Source organism: Grampus griseus, assembly GCF_964374135.1.
Source record: "Grampus griseus genome assembly, chromosome: Y".
Classification (NCBI taxonomy): Eukaryota; Metazoa; Chordata; class Mammalia; order Artiodactyla; family Delphinidae; genus Grampus; species Grampus griseus.
The window spans coordinates 15294481-15312733 of NC_139016.1; the positions used below are offsets into that span (position 1 = coordinate 15294481).

At 36.6% G+C, this 18253-nt stretch overlaps 1 long non-coding RNA gene across 1 annotated transcript in view; it reads left to right on the plus strand.

Moving 5' to 3' along the window:
* LOC309817760 overlaps positions 1-18253 on the plus strand; it is a 35049-nt gene that overhangs the window by 4409 nt on the left and 12387 nt on the right. Inside the window, exon 2 of the long non-coding RNA XR_014296248.1 lies at positions 12969-13038. This is a non-coding gene — a long non-coding RNA (uncharacterized lncRNA). The remainder of the gene's footprint in view (positions 1-12968; positions 13039-18253) is intronic.

The following is an 18253-nucleotide window of genomic DNA, read 5'->3' on the forward strand; positions in this document are numbered from 1 at the left end:
AAAGGATGACTGCATATCCTTTTAATGTTATAAGGGAGTATGGTTCAACAGACTTTATTATTTAATTATGTAGGCATATACCTTTGTTTGACTTGCTGTTACTACTAGTTAAGGCCCAGACTCTCTGAAGTTACATGTTTTTTTGCCTGGTTTTGCCTGGTTTAGGTGAAAATTATTTTTGTCAAGGAGAGAAAATAACCCTAAAGTTTACAGTTTTATTGTTCTTTAGGACATTAACTAGTTTCACCTCTTAATTAGCAAACTTATTCAAGCATTCCCTTTCTATCTGGTTATAAATCTCTATTTCTTACATTCTCTTAGAATCAGCTTCTGATTAATGATTTAATTTTTAAAAATTTTTCTTTGACACGAGTTAACGTGGACTTTGGGGTTAAGGCTTAAAATGACATTACTGAGAATTTGCTGCACAGTTAAGTATAGCATTTACCCTAGTAAATTACCCGCTTAGTATCTGTCCCAGGTTTTTTTTTTAACATCTTTATTGGAGTATAATTGCTTTACAATGGTGTGTTAGTTTCTGCTTTATAACAAAGTGAATCAGTTATACATATACACATGTTCCCATATCTCTTTCCTCCTGTGTCTCCCTCCCTCCCACTCTCCCTATCCCACCCCTCTAGGCGGTCACACATCACCTTGCTGATCCCCCTGTGCTACGCGGCTGCTTCCCACTAGCTATCCACTTTACGCTTGGTAGTGTATATATGTCCAGGCCACTCTCTCAACTCATCACAGCTTACCCCTCCCCCTTCCCATATCCTCAAGTCCGTGCTCTAGTAGGTCTGTGTCTTTATTCCCGTCTTACCCCTAGGTTCTTCATGATCTTTTTTTTTTTCTTAGATTCCATATATATGTGATAGCATATGGTATTTGTTGTTCTCTTTCTGACTTACTTCACTCTGTATGACAGACTTTAGGTCTATCCACCTCACTACAAATAACTCAATTTCATTTCTTTTTATGGCTGAGTAATATTCCATTGTATATATGTGCCACATCTTTTTTTTTACATCTTTATTGAAGTATAATTGCTTTACAATGTTGTGTTAGTTTCTGCTTTATAACAAAGTGAATCAGTTAGACATATACATATGTTCCCGTATCTCTTCCCTCCTGCATCTCCCTCCCTCCCACCCTCCCTATCCCACCCCTCCAGGCGGTCACAAAGCACCGAGCTGATCTCCCTGTGCTATGCAGCTGCTTCCCACTAGCTATCTACCTTACATTTGGTAGTGTATATATGTCCATGCCTCTCTCTCACTTTGTCACAGCTTACCCTTCCCCTCCCCATATCCTCAAGTCCATTCTCTAGTAGGTCTGTGTCTTTATTCCTGTCTTACCCCTAGGTTCTTCATGACATTTTTTTCTTAAATTCCATATATATGTGTTAGCATACGGTATTTGTCTTTCTCTTTCTGACTTACTTCACTCTGTATGACAGACTCTAGGTCTATTCACCTCATTACAAATAGCTCAATTTCGTTTCTTTTAATGGCTGAGTAATATTCCATTGTATATACGTGCCACATCTTCTTTATCCATTCATCTGTTGATGGACACTTAGGTTGCTTCCATGTCCTTTTCCCAGATTCTTTTAAAGAGAAGGCAATAATACAGATATTCTTGAAACCCACTGCATGTTTTTATATTTTCACTGCATATGTATGAATTGATATGCAATATCTAGTTTTACTTTGCATGTTTTGAAACTATTTATAAACACTATTGTATTGCATGAATTCCTTTGTTAATTACTATTTTTTTTAATTTGAGCTTACTTTTTTAAAACTAAACTTTTTATTGGGAATAATTTTAGATTTACAGAAAAGTTGTAATGCAGGACAGCTTCCTCTAATGTTAACATCATACATAACCACATACAATTGTTGAAACTAAGAAATAAACATTGGCACAGTACTACTAACTAGACTACACACTTTTTTTCAGATTTCACCTGTTTTTCCAGTAATTCTGTCTTCCTATTCCAGGTTCCAGTCTAGGGCACCACATTGCATTTAGCAGATTACATTCTGAAGATTTATAATGACACATAGTATTCTAATTCATGCACTTTAACTGAAGTAAGAATTTATTCTGCTATTGCTGTTGGTTGTTTCCAAACACCATGGTACAGTCTATACCATGTATTATTTACCCTATTAGGAAACATAGAAAAAGCCTGTGACTTATGGTAAAATCCGTACCTTTAACTTCAAAATCTGACTCTGATGTTTTTTTCCCTAGGCTTATCCTCTTATCCTCAGCCCAGCCTTTCTTCAGTGTTTTCAAAACCTCCCCACTGCTTTTGTTTTCCAGCTTTGCCTTTTCTAGTCAGTCATCTTCCTCACGCCACCCCTAGCGACAGCCGTGTCTGTTAGAATGCTCTGCAGTTTAAGAGAAGAATGTGAAAGCTTAGGAAAGTTCAGGAAAACTTGGACTTGGAATGAAATAGCGTTAAGTTCATATCTTTCTATATCTTCATTTGACAAAGAGTTACTAATCATCTCCTGTATGCCAGAAACTGCTAGGTACCCAGAGGTTTTTCCTTAAATTCTTCTCTTCCAATTTTACATGCCAGGTGGATCTCATTTATTCTAATTGTTTCAACTAAGAAATTACACCTTTTGCCAGACTTTGCTTCTGAGCTTCTAGCCTATATATCTAACTGCTTCCTGGACATCTGCATTTGGATATCTCATAAGTAATCTGAGTCAACCCATTCAAAAATTAATTTCTCATCTGTAAACATGCTCTTAACTGCTCCTCTTCTAATATTGCCTATCTTAGGGAGTGCCATCAGCAATCTTCCAGGAACAGCTGGAGTTTTCCTTGATTCTTTCTCTTATCTAACATGAATCCAATGCAGTATCAAGTTCTGTCTGTTCCATTACCTTAGCACTGCTCATATTTGTCTATTGCACTTATTTATTCATTCATCCTCCATTTATTCAGTGCTTTTTAGTGACAGAACCTGTCTTGTGTTCTCAGGAAACAGATAAACTAGTGCTTCTCAAACTATCTGGTAAAAGGCTGTTGTTGTTTTTCTTTTCTCTTTGCAATTAGTCATGGGTAGATTGTCTGGTAAAATACAATGAAACTTAATTAGTAGACAAATGAAATGAAAAGAACATTCAAAGTTCCCCATTTTTCATTATCAGTTTCAGTAAACAAAAAATTGTTTGCCAAATTACTTATAAAAGTTTCTAAATGCTTCTCAAAATTTTTTTACCTATGAGGTTGCACACTGGTAAAGTTTGCTACCTAGCATCATGCATGACCTCATTTTGAGTTAAAAGAATCACAACTGCCATGGATGGTGGGGTTCAGATGATGGGTTGGGGGACTCCTCAGTGACCCAGGACTGCATTGTAGAGGCCCCAATTTATAAGGGAGGTGAGAAGAGAAACAGTCATTCTCAGGCACAAGGTGTGCTTTTCTAGAATGGACTGTTGGTGGAGGATGAGGCTAGAGCAGTAGGCAGGACTGGATGTGGGGTTCAAACTTTTTTACTCCTAAGGGAGAAGCTCCAAGTTTTAAGTTTTCTCATGAGATAAGTACTGTACTAGAATGGGTTTATGGCAAAATTATGTCACCCTCTCCTGCCTGCTTTGATGTGGGTATTTTTTTTCTTGTTTCCCCAATGTGTAGGAATTACTTAGCTAGCTTGTAGGTTACTTTCAGATTTGTGTATGTTTGTGGGAGGGTGTGAGTCCAGATTATCCTACATCACCATTTCGACAAGATCCTCCTCAATGTTTTTGAAACACTGTTAAAGTGATACAAAAATAGCTAGTAAAAACTCTTAACACTGTAACAAATGCAGATTTACAGGGGAAGGAAGCATAGAGAACAATGTCAGGAAGTGCTCACAGCAGTTTGCATTCCTTTAGTAGAGCTAATACTAGACCAACCCATCTTTAAGCAAAGATTGACTTTTGCCTTTTTTTCCCATGCATCTCTATCCAGGACTGGTTACATATTTTGTGTGTAAACCAGTGCAAAATGAAAGTGTGGGGATATTTGTTCAAAAAATATTGAGTTTCATGTTGGTGACAATATAGCTTTAAATCAAGTACAGAAGCCATCTGTATGGGACTCTGTGCACAACACAGGTCAGATGCCAGTTAAGCTGGCCTTGTCCTCTGACTTGTGTCCTTTAAAAATTCCAAACAAATAGTAATTTTCAAAAAGAAAATCCCGAGGGGTAAGACAGGAATAAAGACACAGACTTACTAGAGAATGGACTTGAGGATATGGGGAGGGGGAAGGGTAAGCTGTGACAAAGCGAGAGAGAAGCATGGACATATATGCACTACCAAATGTAAGGTAGATAGCTAGTGGGAAGCAGCCGCGTAGCACAGGGAGATCAGCTCGGTGCTTTGTGACCGCCTGGAGGGGTGGGATAGGGAGGGTGGGAGGGAGGGAGACGCAAGAGTGAAGAGATATGGGAACATATGTATATGTCTAACTGATTCACTTTGTTATAAAGCAGATACTAACACACCATTGTAAAGCAATTATACTCTAATAAAGACGTAAAAAAAAAAAAACGAGTGAATTTCCTATGGCTTGGATGCAAATTTTTAGTTACTGAAAGAATTAAATGTGTTTTTAAAACTTCAACAAACCTTTTCAAAATAAACAGAGCCAGCCTAAAAAAAAAAAATCATTTTGGACAAAGAATTTGTTATTAAATTAGTTGTTACTGACGACTCCTCTGCCAGCCAGTTGTGTCTCAGAGGTCAGTCTCAGCCCCTCAATAGCGGTGCTATTGGCTCAGAATGCCTGAGGCACTCACCTGGGCCTGCATTTCTGGTCATAAGTTTGCATGGACATGTTCCCAACCAGAGACAATGGACCAGCCCTTGTAATTCTTATTATGCTTGCAGAACATGCCTGGCAACAGCCCTCAGAAAGCTTTGGAAAAACAAGCTTTCTTACTCACAGGTCCTGGAGCGCACCATAGCACACCCAGCGCCACACAGCAAAGTTGAGAGTAGAGAGGGGAACAACATGGACCTGCAGTTCTGCCTTTATTGTTGCCTAAGGGTGGGGTGCCTCAGGTTTTGAGGTTCACTATTAGTGAATTTAAAACATAAGAACAGGAATTAAAGTGCAGGAAGGGAAAACCGGGTTCACTCAAGTGGTCAGTTATCTAGGTAAGCCAGGACTTTCTAAAAGGGGAATTTCATGGGTGGGGTGGCCTGGTTTCCTTTTTAGTTTGTTTACTAGAGGCTGTGTCATATAACTGGCAATGCAATATATTTAGTCAAGATGGCTGTCTGAAATCAATGCTCCAGAAATCAAAAGCTTAGTGTCAGGCACTTAACACTACAATAGAATTGTGTTCATGACATCCCAGTTAGAGCTAGGAAATCCCAAAAAAGAGAATTCTCCCATGACAGCCTCAGAAATAACAACAAATCCAAGAGCTCCAGTATAAAACACCTGAGTCTGTGACCACCTTCCATAAACAGTACTAGCTAGTAGGCCAAAGGCGATCCAGAAATTTCCATAAATGAAATGTAATGCTCGAAGTTCAGATTTACCTTGCACCTCTTGATAACCAGTCTGTACTTGAGGGGAAGTATTCCCTTATGGAATCATTCCAGCAAATCATGAAGAAGGAATCATAGAAGTACAATGTCATCATTTTCAATTCTACAAGAATTAAAATGGAGCTCAGCTTTGAGCAGCAGTAGCTGCTACAATTATAAGAATATGTTACCTCTCCGTGGAATTAAACACCACCACTTAGGACATAGTATTGTCCAAAACTCAAACCTGAATTTGATCAAAGCTTTTGGACCCTGTAACAGCTGGCAGGACACACAGATATCAGAGAAAAGATTAAAACATCAGGATGCAATTAGTAAAATCTAGACTGTGGAAACTACCCAACAAATGATCGTTTTTCTTTGACAAATAGCCAGTGAAGAGAGGGAGGTAGAGAAGAAACTGTGCATTAAAAAGGAACTTAATTTCAGGTGCACAGCAAAGCGACTCAGCCATACATATACATGTATCCATTCTACCCCAAACTCCCCTCCCATCCAGGCTGCTACATAACATTGAGCAGAGTTCCCTGTGTTATACAGTAGGTCCTTGTTGTTATCCATCTTAAATATAGTAGTATGTACATGTCAATACCAAACTCCCTAACTATCCCTTCTCCCCATTTTCCCCCGGTAATCAAAAGTTCGCTCTCTAAGTCTATACCCAAATATAAAATTAAAACAATTTTTAAAAAGGAACTTAAGAGATATAACATGATGTGGGCCATATTTGGAATCAGATTCATACAAACAAGCTGGGCATACTTTTGTGATACTTATGAGACAGTTGGAAATGTGAATACTCTCTGGATATTTAATGATATTAAGAAGTAATTTTTTGTAAATTTGAATTTAAAAATTTAGATTTAATAGTGGTATTTCATTTATTTTCTTAAGTGTCCACACACATTTGGAAATAATTATAAAAATATGACATATTTAAGTCTTAATTCAAAATAATTGGATAGAAGGGAATGGGAAGAATTGGATATAAAGCAAGTTTGCCAAGACTTAATGTTGAATTTGATGGTAGATCACAGAAGTTCATTATCCTATTTTTAATTTGTATATGGGAGACAGGAGTGATATTGGCATCTTATGATTATAGCCTACAGATTTCAAACCACAGCACAATACAGTAAGTCTTTATTTTATTTATGGCCTAAAATATCAGTAGTACTGAAGATGTGAAACCTTGAACTAAAAGCAACATTAAGAAAGCATGTCTGTTTTTTCACCACTGCATAATCTGGCAAAAAGCAAGTAATAAATATTTGTGGACTAAATAAATTATTATGCTCACAATCACATACATCACAAAGAGAGACAATCGTATATGATGTGCCTCTGTGGAAGAAAACACCACCACCTATGATGTAAGCCTGCCTAAAAATAAGGACAATCTGGCCAGCTTCTCTATAGAGATTTTATGGAATCTGGAAGTCTTTATTAGCTTAATTTTTCCCTCTAATTTTGGAAGAAAAATTTTGTCAAATATAGAATTCTTAGTTGAAAGTTTTTTTTGTTTTTTTTTTTCCACTAGCATTTTAAATATATCATCCCACTGCCTTCCAGGCTATGAGATTTCTGCTGAGAAATTACCTGGTAGTTTTTAGAGGCTCCCTTATAACTTGTTGATTCTTTTCCTTTTGCTACTTTCAAGATTCCTTGTCTTTGACTTTTGACTGTTTGATATAATGTGTCTCAGTGTGGGTCTATTTGGCTTTTTCCTAACTGGAGTTGACTGAGTTTCTTGGATTTGTTGATTTATGTCTTTTTTTCTCAAATTTAAAAAGTTTTCATTCATTATTTTTTCAAATAATCTTTATATATATGCTTTTGTCTCTGTCTCTTCTCCTTCTGGGACTTCTATAATGCATATATTGGTCCTGTTGCTTGTATCCCACAAGTTTCTAAGCTCTGTTCACTTTCTTCATTCTTTTCTCTTTGTTTCTTTCCTAAATAATATTAAATGTTCTGTGCTCAAGTTCACTGATTCTTTCTTACTGCATGCACAAGTCTGCTATTGAACTTCTCCAGTGAAATATTCAATCTGGCTCCTTTAGTTTTCAGCTTCAGAATTTGATTCCCTTTTTAGAATTTATGTTTCTTTGTTGCTGTTCTCTTTTTGTTCATATACCACCTTCCTGCTCTCCTTTAATTTTTTTAAAACATATTTAAGACAGTTGTTTTAAATATCTTTTCCTAGTAAGTCCAATTCCTGTTTTCTTGGGGATGGTTTCTGCCGCTTGATTTTCTTCCATTGAATGGGTCATGTTTCCCTGTTTCTTAGTATGCCTTGTGATCTTTTGCTGATAATTGGGCATTTGGAGAAACATTCACCTTTCCAGACTGACTTTTTACCATGGACACTCTTCACTAATTAGCTGTGTATAACATAGCCTTGATGTCATCCTGAGGAGAAAGTTTCTTAGCTCTTTTCTGAACATTAAGTATTGCTTGTGCCTGTGTATGCTTTTTTCCATTTCTCTGTACATATGACTGATTACTAAATGTCATATAAAAATTTTTAAGATAATTATCCATCCAACGATTCTTCTTGATTTTATCACTTCCTATCAGTGTTTACTGTATCTTGTGTATTTTACTTTTCATTTCCTTGATAACAAATGAGAATGAGATCTTTTCAAATATATATTGGCCATCTAAAAATTTATTTTGTTCTGTGCCAGATTAAATCCTTTGGGGGACTTATATTTTATATCCCACTATATTTTATATCCCACATTTTTTCTGTGTCCTGTTTCTTCTGTATGGATGGCCTGTCTTTCCCAGACCCTTGTATGAATTGTTTTTACTATTTTGTAAGAAATGTGCCCTTTTCCTTGAAGAGCAGCCACTATCTCTTTCTCTAAAAGATTGTACAGTTTTACACAAGGTAGGCCTCCGTTTTCCTGGGGTAGAAATAATATATATTTAATTTATATTTGATATTTTTTCTCTTTTATTGAGATATAATTGACATACACATTATATTAGTTTCAGGTGTGCAACATAATGATTTGATCTTTGTATATATTATGAAATGATCACCATAGTAAATCTAGTTAACATCTGTCACTCTACGTAGATACAGAATTTTTTTCTTTTGATGAGAACTTTTAAGATCTACTCTTTTAGCAACATTCAAATATATAATGCAGTATGATTAACTATTGTTGCCATCTTAATTTAATATTTTTAAATCAATGGACATTGTTCTGAAGAGTTTACAAATATACTCTCATATAATCCTCCTGACATTTCTATGAGGCTGGTACTAATTATTATTTCAGTTTTTAAGATGAGGAAACTTAGGTATATAGGGGTTAATAACAAGCCAAGGTAACACTGATGTTATGTGGTGGGCTGAGATTTGAACCCAGACAATCTAGCAACACAGCCTGCACAACTACATAATAGGTGTTGGCACTAAAGTCATCTGCTGCCCCTGAGAGAGTTTTTAATATTGCATATCTTCTGCTCTCTTCCTAGTATCCTCCTGTTCTCACCAAACTTTTTCTTTCCTTCTCTTGTTCTCTTTTGACTTATTGCTACTCAGTCAACAATGTTTAATTACCATGTACTTTACCAGCTACCTTTCCTTTACCAGCAGCTACAAGAGAAAATACTTGACTAGTGATATTTGTGCACAAGGTCATTCCTGAAGGCATTTATCATTCTTCAAAAATTATTAATAGTATCTAACAAAAATAACTTAGTTTTTAACCTGAATGCCCATGATCTCTGACCATTGTGTCATCAAGGTTCATTTTTTTCTTATTGATTTGCAAGAATTCTTTATAATTAAAAGGTAGCAACTCATTTTATAGTAAGCCTGCTTGAGATACTTCTCCAACATTTTGTCTGCTTCAAAATTTTTTATATATACATGTGTATACAGAAGCTTCAGTTTCTGTGGGAAATATAAGAAATTCTGTCTTGATAGTATCTTAATTTGCAGTAAGAAATTAAATAAACAACTACCCACATATTCTTCCAGATCTGTGTTTAGTCATGACTCATAATTTGTGGGAAAATACTTTTTAAAGGCCTATACTCCAAAAATTTTCCAATTTTACTAGTAATTTAATTAAGGAAATAAACACGACAGCAGTGTTGAGAGTAAAACCATTTTGGAAAACTAGCATTTTATATTAGAGTTTAACAGATGCATACCTTACTATGCATTTGTTTTATCCTTTGATATATATGCAACAGAAATGCAAAATATATGCACCACAACACATTACACGGGTTTTACACAGTACTGTACATCGTGGCCTCAAACTGGAAAGTACTCAAATGCCTATAACCAGCAGAATGGATACAGAAATTGTAGCACATTAATACAATGGCATATGGTATATAGCAGTTGGGGGGTAATGTCTGAAAGAGGGCCTTATGGTTGTTTCTGGACCTAATGTTTTATCTTGATCTGGGTGTTGGTTAAATGGTCCTAACAAGTTTGTGAAAACTGATCACTCTTTACAGTTTGGATATGTGCACTCTCTTATATGTACATGTAACTTAAGTTTTCTTTAAAACCTTTTTAAAAATCATCTCCATGCTCTACTTTTTATCTAACTAAATGGCAAATTTTTTTTTAATTTACAGATGTTTGTGAGGGCACAGGAAAACATAAAATCTAAAGGGATTTTATGATCATGGGCAGACTCTGCCTTCATGAAAGGGAGGGCTAGGTAAACTCCCACTGAGGTAGAAAGGAAGGTTGTTTCTTGATGTCGCTCCAAAGGAAGGAGATGGTAAACAATCCCTTGAGAAAACAAAACCTCAAGCGTGTATAACACAGGAGTCTGAATGTACAACATCCTTATCGAGTAGTAAAAGAACAGCTGAGAATATATCAGCATAGAAAGACATGAATGCTCAGAGCAGATAAACGAGACCCAACTCTAGCATATAGAAGTGAAATTAAAATTTCTGAACACAAAAGCCAAGTGAAAATTTTGAGAACAGGGAAAAAATTACCAACAGTGAAAAATGAAGTAGTTTAACAATATGAATTACATCAGCAGGAAAAAAAAAAAGCAGGAAAACAATGAAATATCTCTAAGCGCCACCAACTTAGAATTCTGACAACTGAGAAGTTAAAAAGAAATGTGCAAAACATATGTAACAAAATCTTAAAATATTAGTAGAAGACCTAAAAGCTTGAAAAGGTGGAAGAACATATCAGATATACATTCATTATGGAAGAACATATCAGATACACGTTCTTTAGGAAATCCCCAGATTAAAGTTTTCAAAAGTAATGAGAATATATTTTAGAAATACATTACTTTAAAGTTAATATGGAAAAATTGGCAAACAAAGGCAGGGAAAAAATTAAGAAAAGAGTAAATGGTCGCAGGCAGTACTAGGACTATTAAATATTAAATACATTATAAATGCGTTAATTTTATGGGTACAGTTCTGAAACATCGACAGATTAATGGGTAAAACTGCCTGAAATTAGTACATAGCATAAAAATTATTATATAAGAAAGTGATATTGTGTAAGTGTATGGAGAATGGGATTATTTAATAAATAGCAAACTTGACAAATTTGTAGTCACTTAGAAAAAAATCATGTGGATCTTATCCAAAGAGTGGTAGTTGTCCTCCAAACTCCATTTTCTCCTTCTCCCTGGGTACATAGATACATTTAATAGCCCCTTTCATGGTTGGGTGTAACTATACAACAAAGTTGTTGCCAAAAGAGAATGAGTATAAGTAATAGGTGAGTTTCCAGCCTAGATTTAAGACCTTGAATTTAACTCCTCCTTACTCTCATATTTCTTCCAATTTGTTGCCACCCAGAGGTAGAATCACCCCAGAATTGACAAAGGTGACATCTGAGGGGATGGAGGGAGGATAAAATAGAAACTGGACCCCTAAATGATGTTTGGAAGCAAACCGCCCACTGGTCTGGAATGACCACCTTAGTCATTGCTGTGAGCTGAATGTTTGTTATCTCCCCAAAATTTATATGTTGAAATCGTAACCCCCAATATGATGCTATTTGTAGGTGGGACCCTTTGGGAGGTCATGAGGTCATGAGGATAGGGCCCTCATGAATGGGACTAGGGCTCCTATAAAGATCCCAGAGAGACCCCTAACCTGTACCACCATATGAGAACATAGAGAATAGACAGCTATCTATGAACCAGGAGGAAGTCCTTTATGAGATACAGAATCTGCCAAAGTTTTGACCTTGGACTTACCAGAATCCAGAACTGTGAGACATAAATGATTGTTGTTTGATTCCCAGTCTATGGTATTTTATTATAGTAGCCCAAACTGACATCTTGTGAGATTTATATTTTCAGCTACTGAACATTTTAGAATTTTATTTCTAAAGCAGAGTAACCTTCACAGTTTCTCATAGAGATCTTTAACTCACATCCCAGCTTAACAAAGTCTAGGTGTATTAAAATTTAAATTTAATAAATGATATATGGGAGACTTAAATTTTTTTTTATTTTGAAATGAGCATAGTTTCACAGGAAGTTGTAAAGTTAGTACCGCGAGCTTTTCTGTGCCCAACAGAGATATCATTGTGTGCATTATTCAGGTTTCCCCCAATGAGTTATCTTACATAGATGTAGTACAATATGAAATTAACATTGGTAGAGTGACATTTTATCACATATATAGATTCATTTAACCACAACTACAATCAAGACACAGAACCATTTTATTACTGTGAATATCTCCTTCCTTCTACTCCTTCATAGTCATACCTACTTCCCTGTCTGAGGTCTCTATTCTGTTCTATTTATATGTGTGTTTATCCTTCCTCTAATACTATACCTCCAATACCAGTAGTACTTCCAAATCAATGAATATAGCTATTTAAATGTCTTGAAATCATGTGGTCTGATTCTTCTTTATACTTACTTTTCAATTTAACAACTCTAATTCCTTTGCCTTTTCACATAAATTTAAAATAGTTCTCCCTAAATCCTTAAAAAGTCTTGCTGAGATTTTATAGGAATTGAGTTAATCCTGTCAATTTAGGGATAATTAACATCTTTACTCTATTGAGACTCCTTATCCATGAATACAGTATGTGTCTCCATTTATTTAGATCCTTTTTGTAGCTTTGCAGCTTTCAAGTTATGAATATACTTTGTTAGATTCACACCTAAATATTTCAGTTTTAGATTGACTGTAATGGTATTATATTTTTTAATTTCATGTATTCATTGCTGTTATATGTATTCATTGCTGTTATATCGGAATACAATAAGTTTTGCATGTTAATCTTTCAAATCGCAAAGTTGCTTAACTTACCAATTCTAGGAGGTTTTATATAGACTCAGTGGAATTTTCTACATAGACCACCATGACATTTGCAAATATTTTATTTCTCTCCTATCTGTGTAGGTCTTATTTCCTTTCCTGCCTTATGCAGTGGTGAGAACTAGGAAGTACTATGCTGAATAGCAGTGATGAGGTAGGACATCCTTCCTTTTTTTCTTCTCCAGTAGTATGTTAGCTATAGGGGTTTTGTAGATATTCTTTATCAAGTTCAGGAAGGTCCCCTCTATTTCTGGTTTAGTGAAAGTCCTTATCATAAATTGCTGACGAATTTTGTCAAGTGCTTTCTCTGTATCAACCAGTGTAGTCACATGACTTTTCTTAACCACCCTGTTAATATGTCAGTTAAATTGAGTGATTTTTAAACAATATTGAACCAGCCTTGCCTCACTGGAATGAACCCACTTAGTCATGTATATAATTTATTAATTCATTTTGGAGTTTGATTTGCTTATATTTTCCTGAGCATTTTTGTTTCTAAGTTCATGAGAGATATTGGTCTATAATTTTTTTAAATATACTTTTTTGTCTGGTTTTGGTATCATAGTAACATAAAATGAACTGGAAAATATTCCTTCCTCTTCTATTTTTTGGAAAAGATTGTGTAAAATTGCTCTGTTTGTATGCATATGGAGTCTCAGAGTGGGGAAGGTCTTTTTCAAATTGTAAAAATCCAGATGCTGTAAAGTAAATAATTGAAAATATGTGATCACACAAAAATAAAAATATATCTCAGGGGATAAACTATTAATTTTTAGTAAATAAATCCTAAAAGAAGAAAAACAACATAAATAATATCAGAAGTTAATAAACTGGGGGTAATTGGTAACTGATATGACCAAAAAACGAATCAATTTTCAATTTTCTACATAAAGAATTTCTATAAAACAATTAGAAAATTACAACCACAAATTAGGAAAATGGGCAAGGAGATAGAAATGGCTCTTAAACATGTGAACAAAGATTCGGTCTTACCCATAGTAAAAGAAATACAGATTAAACTCTGAAGTTATCGTCCATTTATGAGATTGGGCTAAAAATGTTATATAACATAAGGTATAGATGTTGGAGTATAAATTGACATTACTGCTCTGAAGAACAGTTTATCTATTGGGAGTACTCTCTAAACCTAGAAATTCTATTTCTGCAAATATATTTTGCAGATTGCCTTGCAACATATATGTCCAGAAATACCTATGTACAAAGACTATTTGTTGTAGTAAAGAGTTGAAATCAACTTAAATATTTATCAGTAAGATATTTGTTAAATAAGTTATCTCCACACAATGGAATGTTGTGAAGCTATTAAAAAGAATAAGGTGTTCTGTGTGCACGTGTTTGAAGCCATTTGTAAAACATTTTAAGTGAAAGAGCCAGGTACAGCTACAAGTGTATTGCATACTACGATTTAAAAACTGAGAATTGTTCTTTTTTTTTTTTTTTTTTTGAGAATTGTTCTTTTAATCATCGCTGGCAACCAGTATGAACTGAGGCTGGTGCTCCGGCCCCACCCTGGCTTAACGGTGGGGACTCTGGAGAGGTTGGGGGACAGGGGGTGCTAAGAAGGCAGGAAGTGTGGGCTTACTGCCCTGACTCCCGGTCTGTGGAGGGAGCTGGCTGTGACCCTCCACCAGAGCTTGGCTCCTGGGCGTCAGAAACTTCGAAGTTTTTACCCTCCCGCGAGCTCAGAAGTCAGCTTGCCCCGGTTTCATGCGCATATCCTGATGGAAGGCACCAGAGCCCTGGTCAGAGGCACAGACTTTATTACAGCAAAATGCAGCAGCCAGAGCAGTGTCTTTACTTGATACCCAGCTCGCCGGTTCCCACAGGGCGACGTAACAAGAGCGCTGTCACCTGCCCGTGGTGGGGACGCGGCAGAGCACAGGAGCCCTGAGTTAGGAGCCGAGCTGTCAGCAGGGCTGCTGCTGGCCCGCCCTCCTCTCCTGCGGAGAGATGACTTTCCCTGGGATGCAAGCCAAACTCCCAGGGCCTGAGCCGGAGGCTCTCCAGCTTTGTTGCCCTGGAAGGCGAGCAAAGTTCTCCCGGTTGAGAAGGAGAAGGCCGAGGGACCCGGATGGCTCCGGAAGTGCCACGTTCTTAGTCTGCAATATCCACTCTCTTCAGCTCTCTGGGCTGGCTGCTGTCCCATCATCCTCTAACAAAGCCTCTCAGCGTCCTTTGCTCAGAAGATTCGGACCATATACAGGAACACCAAAAATCTCTGAATAATTGTCCTCAGAGCTTCTTTTTCACATCAAACCGAAAGTGGTGAGGACTCACCAGTGTTACCAGCCTTGACTGTTGCATGATCCCTTATTGGTTTTCCTCCACATCTGCTCTTACTTTTGTAATAATCAAAATCTCCTTAATTACCCATTTGTGCATGGCACACACACTTAGAGACCTTGTCTTAATTAAGCATATATTCAAAACATTTAGAAATCAATAAGAAAAAAGATATACAATCCAACAGGGTAATAAACAAAGGCTATGAACAGGAAATTCACAAAAGATGGAATCTTGTTGGCCAAGAAGCATTAAAAGATGTCTAACCGCAAAGATGCTTAACACAACATCTCACAACACACAGTGGTGGCAAGGTTGTGAGGAAATGAAACTTTCATTCACTACTGGCTGAAGTGTGCAATTTGCCAGTATCTAGAGGAACTGAAATAGCACATGCCTCTAACAAGATATTCCTCTTCCAGGAATCTCAGATTCCTTAAATTGGTACAGTTAATTCTTCTCCAGGCATATCCCCTAGAGAAAGTCTAGGTAAACTCTTGAACACGTGTTCAATCATAAGAGCATTGATTCTAAATTACTTGAAACAACCTATGTGTTTATTAGTAGAAAAACTGTGAATAAATTACATTAATATATTTATAAATTATAATATAAGGGTTACAATGAACTCCATGTATGTCAACATGAGTAAATTTCAAAATCAGGGCTTCCCTGGTGGCGCAGTGGTTGAGAGTCCGCCTGCCGATGCAGGGGACACGGGTTCGTGCCCCGGTCCAGGAGGATCCCACATGCCACGGAGCAGCTAGGCCCATGAGCCATGGCCACTGGGCCTGTGCGTCGGAGCCTGTGCTCTGCAACGGGAGAGGCCCCAACAGTGAGACACCCACATACCGAAAAAAAAAAAAAATTTCAAAATCATAGTGTTAAGAGAATTAAAGGTATGTACTTGCATTTTATGTGTAGAATTTTAAAAACACAGAGAAAATTTATATTATTTATGGATACACAGTTTGTAGTTAAATAATGAACTAAAGAATAAGAAAACAAACCAAAAAAATAGAATAGGAAGAACAATCACCAATTTAAGATTAGGGATTAATTTTGGGATGGCAGGGTAGGAATAATTGGATAAAGCTTCAACTCTATATGTAAACTTTTCTTTCTTTTTTTGGCCACACCAACCTGCTTGTGGGATTTTAGTTCTCCAACTACGGATTGAACCCTGGCCCTTGGTAGTGAAACCATGGAGTCCTAACCAGTGGACTACCAGGGAATTCCCCTGTAAACTTTTATCCTAAAATATAATCTGAAGTGAAAGGTAACAGAAAATAAATGTGTGTCAAATTTAGGTAGTGACATATTTTATAAATAATCAAAACAGTTTAAATGACCAATTTAAATAAGCTAAACAAGGGACAGTGCATCCACAGGTTGGAACACCATCCAGTCTTTAAAGATTACTTACTATATCAAAAAATACTTAGTATGGGTAAATGCTCAAGATACATTTGAACTGAGAGATTAATTAGAAAAAACTTGTATAAAGGCAACATATTTTGTTTTAAAATGTGTAGATTCCTCTTTTCATCACTTACCTTTAAAATTGAAGGCAGTAGCAAGGCTTTAAATCATGGCTGTCTTTTAATAATGTGACTATCTATAAATGATATGTATTTTCTCCAGTAAACAGACTTTCCAAAGAACATATAGTCATCAGAAAAATAAACAGGTGAACAACTCATTTTTACAAGTAACATGTCAAAGTAAACAACCGAGCATACTCAATTTCAGACAAAAATACAAGAAATTACTGTTGTAGCATGTATTAGTGCTCCATTCATACTGTGGCTGAATAATATTTCAGTTACTCGTTTATACCACCATTTGTTTATCCTTTCATTTGTTGATGGACTTTGGTTGTGTTAGCCTTTTGACATTATGAATAATGCTAGTATGAACATTCATGTAAATGTTTTTGTGTAGACAAATATTTTTAATTGTTTAGGGTATATACTGAGGAGTGGAGTTGCTGGCACATAAAGAAGAAAAGTTTTTGACTCCCATATGTGCCATTTCTGCAAACTAGCATCCTCCAACCTCCAACCCCATCTCAGATTGGCTTTACTTAGTCTTTACGGGTATAAGGCAGGGATTCTCAACACTGGCTGCCAGTAGGCTGTCCAACTGTCTTGGTTACCTGCAACTCTCATTTTTACTGAAAGCCCGGTGTCCTGGTGAAACCTCTTAGTTTTCCTTAGTCCTAGGCAAACTAGAATAGTTAGTTACCCCACCGTTGGAACCACTGGATCCATCAAGAAACCTGGTGCTGTACCCCACCTCCAAAGATGCTGATGTAATTGGTCTGGGGTGAGGCTTGGGCACCGGGATTTTTAAAGCTACCCAAGTACATCTAATATGCAGCTAGACTGAAAAGCCACTGGTGTGTTTTGCTCTAGGTATCACAGTTGGGAGCTGTTCTGATAGCTGTACTGGCAACAGAAAGGACTCTTGTCTTCCCCTGGATGTGGTTCCATCTATGGCTCTCAGGACTTTACAAAATGGATTTTGTTCTTGAGTACTGCTGGTAGATTTTGCTCTTTGTATTTTCATCTTTGTTTCCAAGTATCTGATAGCAATTGTATAAGGAGTTCTTAATTTACCCAACTACCACACTGAGAAACTCAAGTACCAGACTAATCTGTATGAAACTATTCTCTTTCTATTTGTACCAATCAGGTTTCCTAATTAGAAGCAATGGAAACCTACTCCATTTGATTTAAACAGAATGGGATTTAACAGATGAATATTTTTGGAATCTGGGAAAGATCAGGGAATAATGATTCCTGAAATCACCAGGAACAATGGTTAGAACCACCCCACAAGGGGAGTTTATAAAGACACTAATGCTTGCTTCCAGCACAGGCACACTTACACATCATTTGCATGAATGATGCTAAGCTCTGATGCTACCCTGAGAAGTGCAAGCTATGCTTCTGCCTCTGACACTGGCTGTCACTAGCCTCACCAGCAAGATCCCAGACTTTGTCTCCAACTCAGTGTCTGATAGATGCACTAGTTGGAAAAGTGTGGGACGCATGCACTCA